We start from the raw sequence: 11,003 nt of genomic DNA on the forward strand, positions 1-11,003 counted from the left end.
CTTGGAACCGCCTCCCAAAGAAAAAGGATGCAACTTGCAACTATTTGAACCTTTTTTTTCCCCATTGAATCCTTTCAATGTGTTAGGCTACGGATTTTAGTTATTGATCTGACTCCAAATTGCGATCAACACTTAACACAAGAGTTGTTATGTCCAAATCCACACAATGTCGCACCTAACAATTTTGCGAGTTCGTTCGGTCAAAGAGAAGACCAGTAGATCAATTAGGCCGAATTGACCAATTGCGTAATCCTGACAAAGCAAGCTAATACAGGCGCCTGGGTCTCGGGTCCTTAACACAAAAAACTTGTGTGCCTTCTGTGACCATCAAAAGACAACACATTCTTCTGGGTTGCCCAGTTTTAAAGAAACATAATATGAATATTCAAGCATGCAAAATATTGTGTGGTGATTGGTCGATGGTTGATGGCCAGCTCCTCCACGTTTGGGTTTTCCCCTGCTCAGCACAGGTGTCTGGACCACGACGAGTTGTTATTCGCGTTCCCCGTCGGCCTTGAGATGTCCTCCCTGTCTGGACATCCTGTTCCACAATACTTTGAAGAAAACAAATTCATGTAGTCTGCACATCCCTTTCCACTTATTAATCGACCACACTACTACTAGAAATTATATTGATATGACTCTTTGTTTGATCATCTGCCCTCTGGGAAGAGGTACAGGAGCCTGCGCTCCCGCACCACCAGACTCACCAACAGCTAGATAATCTTTGGGAACAACCGGATGTTATTCTGCCGGTCAGTATCACTGCGCATGCGCTAGCAAACTCGATCGCAAAGAAATGTTTCGGATTTGTGTAGGGTACATTGTGACAGCAAACGAGCAGGTGATCGAGCAAGTGTCTGATACAATAGCGTATGGAGCGTGTTTGGAGTGAACACCAGAGAAGAAAGCGTATCTGTAATGGCGGCCTCCGGATCATATCCAGATTAAAAAATATATATATATTTATTTGTACCCATGTATAATGCGCACCTGAGGTAAATTTTAGATTCTAGGCGTCGCCGTATGTCACCTTAAATGGTGACTTAGCTGCAGTGAGGAGACCATAAGCTATTTTGGCTGGCCAGAGATGCCTCAGTTTCTGCAAGGTATAGCAACTTAGAATATAGAAGGGAGCAGCTGTTGTTATGCAGGGGAAAGCGTCTTCTACATGTCCTTCTTAGGACATTTGGGAGCAACGAGTAGACTAAAATACGAACAGCAGCTGCACCCCAAGTCATGACATCAACGGTTCGGGCAGGTATAAGATAGGCTTGTCTGTCAGAGGGGGGAGCTTTTTTGGGGCGAACATCTGTGCCGTCGAGAGCTGAACCATCTTTGCTTTTGGGGCCACTCAAACTTTTGGAGAGACATCACTTTGACATCGGTTGAATAAAATCTTTTCCCAATCAGCCGTGTGTCACTGGAGTGCTTGGCCGGGACAGCCATTGTCCACCGAGTGTTTTTGGAGACAAGCGAAACAACAAAGACCATTCACCACATTTTTGGCGTCACGAACAGGATTCGTGTTCCCCCGGGGAATTCGCGCCCGCTTCCTGAGCGAGAATCCAGCGGTCGACCAGCGGCTGTCATTAAGGTGAGATGCTTCGCCCGCAGCTGCCGCGATATGCTCGGTTCTTGGACATGTGGGGGGTCGGCCCCTTGAGGGGGGCAGTTACAACCGAATCTGATGTGGCCATGAGCTGTCTCGGGAGTAAGTTGTCTCTCCCAGTCAAAAAGTCGTCATAATTCGACTTTCGAAGGGGGAGTGGCCCCAAATAGAAGCAGCAAAGGAAAAACAAAATAAAAAATAGAAAATAAATAAAAAATAAGAAATAAAAAGTGAACAGTAACTTAGAACTTAACGGGGAATGTGCACAGTGGAGTGAGTGACATGTCTGGTGAGAATGATGAATGATGAAAAAGAAAAAAGCCCGAAGTAGTGTGGCTCGTGACGGGACAGGTTGTCAGGGACATCGCTGTTGACCGTCACAATAAAAGAATGGTAGAAAGTCCCATAAAACGTGGACTTTAGTTTGGCGACAGATCCGATGGAGGATAGAAATTTTAGCTGTGTGAATGAGGCGAAAACACAGATACGATTGAACACTGTTGCGACAGGAAACGACCCGCCCCAGATGCAGTTCCTGGAAAAGCCGAGACACTGCAGTCGCACTCAGTGGCCGTACGGGCCAAGTGCGCACCTGTGGAGAGTTTCGGTGGCCGGGTTAGTCTCCGTCAAAAGTCCGACAAAAAAGGGAGGCTTGCGCTGACCGCGTTTGGCAAATAGGAAAAGTGCGCAGCCTTGGCATCCGTAACTGTGAGCATGAATGTGAAGTGACCCGGTCAGACCCTTTTTTTAAGGGTGCCGAAGTGGTCCGGTCAGACCCAGTTATGGGTGCCGAGATCCGGTCAGATTTTAAGGGTACCGAGGAAAATAAAGCGCGCGTAAGCCACGTCGTTTGGACACTGATCGAATTAGAAGTGTGTGGGGGTTACAAGGCTCCTCGATTTAAACGCTGGTGCAAGAAAATGGCAGAGTAAACTCGGTGGGCTGTTATTTTTGAATACCGAGGTAGCTGGTGCGTCATCGCGGCAACGGTCCGATCCCGATTTGTCGAGGCGCACTGTAATAGCATGCACGTCTGTCAAAGTTTGATAAATTTGAGCCGGCGACAAAACCGCTATTGGACGAAGGTTTTGTGCGGCTGCTGTGTGAAAAATGGAAAACGTGGAAAAGAGGCCTCCGGGGGGTTTAGTAGTGATATAACAAGTAATTTGTGTGCACACTTAAGTTAAATTCTGCAGAATAAAGGGGAAATATACAGCGCTATTAGGAACGAAACGAAACGAAACAAAAAGTTAAGTAAGACGTGCGTATTTGTCAGTGCATCTGCTCTGATGACAGTTAAAATGACCAAACTGCTCAACAGCAGTTGGAAAGAAGCAAAATGTGGAATGGATTCGAATCCCGTTGTATGTCTTTTGTGTCCGTGTGTAATCTTTGTGAACTCTGTCAGCTTAATGTTGTCTGTTTGAGCTTCCAAATGAATGGACGCTTGATGTGTGTACTTGTTGGGCCCCGTAAGTGTGTGTGTAGGTGTGTGTGCGTGCGTGTTTGTGTGGGTGCGCGCGTGTCCGTAAGTATGTGGGTGTGTGAATGTGCTCATGAGCGCGCATGGGGGTGAGTTTGAGTGTTTGGAAAACCACCAAAAATAACGGATAGTAGAGTGCGCTCTCGTTGCTCTGGGGCGCGTGCACGCCTGCGGTGCCCGCGCGCGGGGGGGAGATCTGGCGGTGGGTAGGGCAGGGAGTGGCCAACCTGTATCTGCCCACTGTGTTTAAGGCTGGCCCCTCCCCGCGCGGTGATGCCGAGGCGGGGCGCAGGGCCGAAGTTATGCCCAATTAAGGGGGCCTGCCCTGCCAGCAACGAGAGAAACTATGATAGAATGGTGGAAGACGGAATGCTGAAGGAGCAAAAGAATGCATGACCAACTGGAGAAATAGGAGCATGCGTGTGTTACCCAAATACGACACTAATATAGATGTGCATGTAAGTTGAGACAACAAGTTGTGGCTGAAGAGGGTAGCCCCCTCGTAAATAATGGGGGACCCCATTAAGGCCAGCTGGCGCCACCTTTAGCATTCTGAAAGGAATGGCAAGGTAGAACTGAAGAAGAGCCCAACTTGTTAATTTAAGTTGTGAAGGAGGACAAATTTAAAACAAATTAGTGATACTGCTCTGTTTCTTTGGAACTCTCCTCAATACTTCTGATTTTCTGTTTGCATAAAAAACCTGAGACGGCAGATACATCCGTTTTCTCCAGGAGGACAAAGAGACACAGACTGAACTTACCGGTCGTCTGGAGAAGAGCTTCGTGGAGCGCCGCATCCAAAATTCTTAAGGCCAGTGTGATTTATCCACAAACTCTTGCAGTTCACTCTCACCAGCAATCAAAGGATTGCATAGCAGACTGACAACAGACTGATCATCATAAAGATTGTGAATAACTGTTTTTCAGACAAATCATCATCTCAAACATAAGTCGAGTGCTGGTACAGGAATAGTGCGTGCGAGTACACCGAATTAAATATCAAGAAAGCGCATGACAATACGGTCCTAAGGGTCGCATCTGAAGTTGGCAAAATCTTATCTCAATTGTTTAATTGACACTGAATTAAAAAAAAAAAAAAAAAAAAAATGGGAGAAAGGAGCTTTGCAAGCCCAATAATGACTACCCCCATAGAGGTGGTGTTGAGAAACAACCCGCTTATCAAGGGGGTCAAAGAAATATCTAAGAGATGGAATAAGAGATGGCCGGATATTGAAAGGCCTTGGCCGGTGGAAGGGACTTTTAACAGGGAAGTAATCGAGACTATACGAATACTTGTATCAGCATACAAGGCAGGAAATAAAAAAGGAAAAATAGGAGAAAAAAGGAAGGAAAAAAGAGAATGGGAATTGGGATTGTTGAAAATATTTGACGAAGAAGGACTCAAATTGAACCGAGAGTTCAAACAGAAAAAAGAGAAAATGACAGCTGAAATGCTGAAAAATGTGGAGGAAGCTAGGAAATTAATGGAAAAAGCAAACACGCCTTTTTCACATGTGTCCCCTGTTAAGAATCCCCCACCGTATGATGCGAGTGAAAACAACGGTAGTGTCTATCCACAACTCCCGATGATCAACCAAGAAGGAAGTTACCAGCTGGAGACGGAGGATAAAGACATTGTCGAAACAGGAAGAGCGAAGACAACCATCATCATGCACCCCAGCCCTACCCACAAAAGAAATAAAACACGATTTGCGAAGCAAGGCACCTCTGACTACACCAGAAAGGAGGCGCGGTATGACAGCCAGAGTGACGCTGAAGGAGCAGCTGGGGGTTACGCCCCCATAATTAAAAGCATCTTAAAACGAGCGGAGGAAAAAGGACGCACTCCAGGGAAAAAGATTAGGACAAAAACATATTTTAGCAGTACCGACAGTGGGAGCGACAGTAGTGATGACGAGTGGGGCGGCAAGGTCCCAACGCCCACCTCATGCTCCACCCCCATGGCTATAGAGGATTGGAGACGAACGGCTTTAATAAGCATTAAGACCAAGAAAAAGCAATGCCTGGAGGAATTGGACTGGTGTGGGGAGCCCAGGGAGCAAGAGGAGCTGGAAGAAGAATTGCAAAGATTAGAAGTTGCTGAACGCGAGCTGAAGAAAGAAGCATCCAAGCTGCCGGCGAATCCTTTAAGGCATGGGCGAAAATTAAGGGGAGCACATACAATTCTGCCAGTGTTGGTAAGAGGACAACAGCTGGAATACAAGCCATGGCAGAATTCCGACATGTCAGCCATCCTTGAGAAGCTGCCCACCATTCAGGATGGAGCACACCCTTGGATATCCAAGTTGGAGGAGTGCATGGTGGGGACGCAGTTTGCGGTAGGCGACATCAAGAGGCTCCTGGCTAATGTGGTAGGAGTCCATACCATGAAAGACCTTTTGGGAAAAGCAGGGCTACATCAATTTACCACAACATCAGCGAATGACTCCGACCTGTTTGCAGCAGTCCGAGGCCAGATGTGGGGAGCACTGAAGGCAGCTTATCCGACCAATGCAAACCCCGATAACATTGTGATCGAACCCCTGGGACCGATGGAGAATGCACGCTCATACGTGGCAAGAGCGCATCAAACTTGGAGACACATTACTGGAAACGACCCGGACACAACCCAAATGGAAAAATCTATCTTGCGGGATAAGATCCAGAAGGGCCTGCCCCTGCAAGTGAGGAGTAAACTGGCTGAAGTAGTGGGACTGGGAAACATGACGACTAATGTCTACACCGATCACGTAGCTCATCAAGTTGATTGGTTCCGCAAGAAGGAGATGGCCCAAAAGGAACAAGACCAAGAAGTGGTGAGGAGGCTGAACCAGGTGCAACTCGCGGACAATAAGAAGGAGAAGAAGCAGACGGTCGTGGTGCAAGCTCCACCGCAACAAATCATATTACAGCCCACGCCCCCGCCTGGACAACCGCCGCAGTCAGCTATGGCAGTGCCCTTCAGTCCAGCCCCTCAATGGGGAAATAGACAGACCCATCTCTGGGGAGCCAAAGCCCGTGGAGACAAAGGATGGGCAGGAAGGCCGAATCTCCCGGGGGGCCTACAACAAAGACCTACTGTGTGTTACAATTGCGGGAAACCAGGCCACATGGCTCGCCACTGCGACAGACCCAACAACAGCTCCCCTGGAGGTGGCTTCAGAGGGGGCGTCAAACAACGAGTCCAAATGCCCCAAGGCCCGGCACACCCCTTTGGGGGCCCGGAGCCCGGATTTTAGGGGTGCCCAGAGTGCCCTAAGGGGGGATGTCAGCTGGTAGTGTCAGGTCCGGAACAGGAGCCAATAATAACAGTGAAAGTAAATGATCAACCATTAACAGCTATGGTTGACAGCGGAGCTGCTTTCACTTGTATCCGGCCCGAAGACGCTACACATCTCCCCATGTCCGGTCATTTCGTGCGGACAATAGGGTTCGAGGGTATTAAACAGCTGATCCCTTCCACAAGACCAGTAAAGCTCTGCTGGCAAGACCACACGATAAGAATACCAGTCCTGGTGTCAGACCGTACACCTATTGCCCTCCTTGGCAGAGATGCTTTGTGTGGATTAAACTGCACCATAAAGTGTTCCCCCGATGGATGTGAGATTGAAATCCCATACCAAGCGTGCCATCAGGTGATGATGCTGTCAGAGTCCAGGAAGTCAACACCCACTGTATTTTGGGTGGGTAAGATCAGCGACGACCTGTTGAAACCATACAAGAAATGGGAAAAGTTTATCCACTCCAATAAACCAGGAGCAAGGACCCCCGAGTACCCGTTTCACTGTACATTACAATACCACAAAGACCTAACGCAGGCCCAGGCAGAAGAGTGGTTACGTCGGCAACCCCATGGAGTGCAATTGAATGGGACTTGTATCGTCCTGGGACCACAGGGAGTGGCCATGAAGATACAGAGAGACATCAACAAGGAATTCAAGGTCAAAAATAGCATCCCACATGTGACCTTGTTGGTGGCAGAGGACTGTGAGCAGCAACATGTGGGGGAGATGATGGTGGAGGCGGAGAGGCGCAAGTTTTCCCCGCTGGAAGGAAACGTTGCGCTGTGGGTGAGCGCTGATAAGCAGTATATGAAGATCATGATCTCAGCGCACGGACACGGACAACCACAAACGGTGCAGCTGTCGCACGACTCCATCCTCAGTATGGCGACTGATCAACTCAAAGAGGACATGTTGCGGCAGGTCCCTGACTACCTGTGGTCGCGCCATAGTACAGATATTGGACTTGTAAAATCAGCGCAACCGGTAAAAGTGGATCTTCGGCCAGGCTGTAGGCCGCCGTGGAAAACACAGTATCCACTGAAAGAGGAAGCAGTTCAAGGGATCGAGACACAGATTGAAGGGCTGCTCGTGGCAAATGTGTTAAGAATAACGCAGACCCCTCTTAGTAATACGCCAATATTGCCCTTGAAAAAACCTGACAACACCCATCGGCTGGTACATGATCTTCGAGCAGTGAACGAGGTGGTAATTGACAATGTAGCCGATGTGCCGGATCCGCACACCCTGCTGGCACAGATACCGCCGGATGCTGAGTGCTTCTCAGTGGTGGACCTTTGTGGCGCCTTTTTCAGTGTCCCACTCAGCTGTGAATCACAAGGACTGTTCGGGTTTACATTCAAGGGGCAGTTTTATCAATATCAGAGACTTCCTATGAGCTATAAACATAGCCCTCATGTGTTTAACAAAGTGTTAAAAGATGACCTCGAAGGGCTGGAACGACAGGTGCAGAGCACTGTTATTCAATATGTGGACGATATTATTGTCTGTGCCGTAGATGTTGAAACGTGTCACAAAGACTCAATCAGACTGTTGCAAATTTTGGCAGAAAATGGTCATAAAGTGTCCCAAAAGAAATTGCAATACTGTAAAAAACAAGTTGACTATTTGGGTCAGAAAATATCATATGGACAGAGACGTATCTCAGATGGCCATTTGGAGGCGATACGGACGGCTCCGAAACCCAGAACCGTCAGGCAAATGTTAACATTTCTGGGAATAGCGGGCTATTCGGCCTCCTGGGTCGAAGAATACGCCAAATTGGTAGGGCCGCTAAGGGCTATGATCAAAGACACAGGCAATAATGACCTCCACGCAACACTGGATTGGACACAGGATGGCCTTGTGGCGTTTGAAACAACCAAGGCAAGGTTGCAAGAGGCCCCGGCATTGGCTTTACCAGACTATTCCAAAAATTTCGTGTTATTCACGTCAATCTCAGCAGGGGGAAAGTTTGCGTGTGCGATTCTTTGTCAGCCTACAGGCACCGGGTCTGGACCCCAACCTGTGGCCTATTATTCAACATCCTATTCCGAGGTGGAGATGGGACTGCCGCCTTGCTATAGAGCTATGGTGGGAGTCTATTTGATGTACGACAAAGCCTCTGCCATAACCATGGGCTATCCTGTGACCATTCTGACTCACCATAGTCTTCGGACTCTGTTAAACCATGGCAAGTACACCTTGACAGAGCCCCGGCTCCGGGACTATTACAGACTTTTGGAGCAAGAGGATGTCACTCTAGCAAGGTGTACTACTGTAAACCCAGCTGAATTTTTGCCAACTTCAGAGGACGGAGACCCTCACGATTGCTTACATGAGTCAGAAAAATACTCGAGATTACGGTCTGATTTGCAAGCCATCCCCTTGGGCGAGGCGGATCTCGAACTCTGGACGGACGGTTCTTGTTATCGAGTCGGGGGAAATTTGTGCGCTGGCTATGCAGTGGTACAAGCGCAAGGTCCTGAGTTTGTGACAATCAAAGCCGAAGTGGTGCCACAACCAGCCTCGGCCCAGCTTGCTGAACTAGTGGGGTTAACGGAAGCGTGCTTGCTCGCGGAAGGGAAAAGAGTGACGATCTATACAGATTCCGCATACGCGCATAGTGTGTGCCACCTGTTTGGTGCTGTGTGGAGGAATCGGGGCTTCAAGAAAACTGACGGTTCCCCCATCCAGCATCATGCGCAGATAATGAGACTGCTGATGGCTATGATGAAGCCCAGTGAAATAGCCATCGCGAAGTGTGCGGCCCACAAGTCCGATGCGTCCAGGGTTACGCAGGGAAACAAGATGGCAGACGAGGCAGCCAGGGCTGTCACGAAGGGAAGCCAGAAGGGAAGAGTTTTGTTAGTAACGCATGAGGTTGACCTCGAGGACAGGGTCACGCTCAGAGATGTACTGTTGATGCAAACGGCCGTTAATCCGATGGACAAACATCTTTGGGCGCAGAGGGGGGCGAGTCAGGACTCTACCGGCGTTTGGAGAAATCACGAGGGTCTGATAGTGGCGCCGCCAGATTTGTTGGGACTGTTAATCCAGGAGGCACATGGGTTAGCCCATGTGTCAAGGGGGGAGGTGAAGCGAAAAATAACCGCAGAATATGGGTTTTGGGCGCCCTATCTACTCGAACAAATCGACCAGGTTATTGGAAGATGTGTAATTTGTTTGAAAAACAATGTGAGGAGAGGGGTAGCCACCCCCACGGGTTACATCCCGACTCCTAATGGCCCCATGAGAGAACTAGTGATAGATTTCGTCGACATGATACAACCTGTTGAAGGGAAAAGATACATGTTGGTGGTCGTAGACCGATTCTCAAGATGGCCGGAGGCCTGTCCAACTAAACGAAAAGATGCTCAGTCTGTGGCCAAGTTCCTGTGCCGTGAAGTCATCAGCAGATGGGGTCTGCCGGATAGGATTTCTTCAGATAATGGGAGAGAGTTTGTGGATAAAACGGTCAAAATCATATTTCAAAAATTGGGAATTAAACAGCGGCTTGGCGCAGTATATCATCCACAAAGCCAAGGCATTTGTGAAAAAATGAACGGCGTTTTAAAAAATAGAATTTCCAAAATTTGTCAACATACAGGCTTGAATTGGATAGCTGCCTTACCACTGGCACTGATGGTCTGCAGGTCGAGTCAACTACGCGATTTGCATTTGACCCCACACGAATTGGCAACCGGTAGACGCATGCCTTCACCATGTTTGCGAACCAGTGGGAAAGGCCCAAGCCTGTCAATTTTGGAGGACGAAATGAAAGCCTATGTCAAACACTTAACCACGATACATAGGAATATTTCCACCTATGTTGTTGACAGGCAGAAACAAGAAGAGGCACAAGAGAGACTCGAGGCAAATACTAAAGACACTGTTCAGCCAGGAGACAAGGTGTATGTGAAAGTGTTCCGGCGCAAGTGGTTCAACGAAAGGCGGCAGGGGCCATTCGAAGCTGTACCGGAACTGCGGTGCAAGTACAAGGGTCGCCAACTTGGTACCATTTGACACACTGCGTCAAGGTGCCCAAAGATGAAGATCCCCAAAGAGGGAGGCGCGACTGCGAAACTGCAGAACCACTGCCAGAACAAGAATCGCCAGAGGGCCCGGATCGGGACAAAGATGGGCATGATCAAGCTGTGGTGGATAATGTGTCTGCTGAACCTGTCCCTGAGGACATCACGGGCAGCACAGCCGACGACAGAGGAGACCAACAATTCAACGATTTCGATCTTGACGACGCACCCGCCCCAGGCGCAGATGACGACCCTCAGCACAACAACACTGAGCCAACTACCGCCGGAGGTAGTGCCCCCAGAGAACAACGCCACCCAGCAGGACCCAGCGGCGGACGCCCAGTCCGCCACAGAGTCCGGCCGGAGCGGTACATTGAGCAATGTTGAGGGAGTGTTGGGGGGGGCTGCAATACTGCCATGCAATTGCAGAAAGGAAGAAGGGTCCCTGTGCAGACGCACCGCCGAATGGGAAGACAACACCGGTAACATACTTGCCCTGGCCGGGCGAACACATGCGGACAATGTGCTGTTATTAAATACATATAGACGGTTTGAGGTGCTAGGAGATTGTGCTCTACTTCTGACAAAAATTG

The sequence above is a fragment of the Syngnathus typhle genome, unplaced genomic scaffold (assembly GCF_033458585.1).
Source record: "Syngnathus typhle isolate RoL2023-S1 ecotype Sweden unplaced genomic scaffold, RoL_Styp_1.0 HiC_scaffold_196, whole genome shotgun sequence".
In the NCBI taxonomy this organism is placed as follows: domain Eukaryota; kingdom Metazoa; phylum Chordata; class Actinopteri; order Syngnathiformes; family Syngnathidae; genus Syngnathus; species Syngnathus typhle.